Source organism: Chanodichthys erythropterus, chromosome 8 (genome assembly GCF_024489055.1).
Source record: "Chanodichthys erythropterus isolate Z2021 chromosome 8, ASM2448905v1, whole genome shotgun sequence".
NCBI lineage: Eukaryota > Metazoa > Chordata > Actinopteri > Cypriniformes > Xenocyprididae > Chanodichthys > Chanodichthys erythropterus.
In genome coordinates, this window is record NC_090228.1 from 39104996 (window position 1) to 39105753 (window position 758).

Sequence of the window (758 nt, forward strand, 5' to 3'; positions counted from 1 at the left end):
AGATCACCTACCATCTCAATCTCCAAGCACAGTATCACATCTCACCTTCATTCCATGTCTCACTGTTAAAACCCCACACTGATCCTATGCCCTCTCCTTCCACAGATCCCGGTGGTGATGCGGTACCTCCTCCTCCCGAGCTCGGTGAAGACGAGACCATCTACCAGGTGCAGGCGATCGTCGACTCCCAACGACGGGGTCCACAACTAGAATACCTCGTCGAGTGGGAGGACTATGGCCCAGAAAAACATTCCTGGGTCAACTGTCACGACGTCCTCGACCCCTCGCTCCTCACACAATTCCATGCCGCACATCCGAACCACCCTGCTCCACGGGGTCGAGGTAGACCCCATCGTCGTCGCCCCATCCGGTTGTCAGGAGCCACCCGTGGAGTGGAGGTACAGTCACAGAGTCACAGCCAACACCCACTAACATTCGCGCATCGTCACGGGATCTCCACGCTCCATCCACTCACCTCTCTGCCTCTGTCTGTGTCCTGACAATTTTGTCCAGTGCAGATGATAAATTGGGTAGGAATATGATGGGTAATTTAACACATTATTGCAGGAACCATTTAAGTTGAAGTTTCTTTTGTTTAGACAGAAAGCAGCTACTGTAATACATCTGAGTAGGATTTATTCCACAGAAAGTGGGACAGGTAAAATGGCTTTCTCTCTATACATCAGTATGGCTGAAATAACATGCTAACATTTATTGTTGTAATTAAGACCCCATCAATCAAATTGTTGACTATTTGA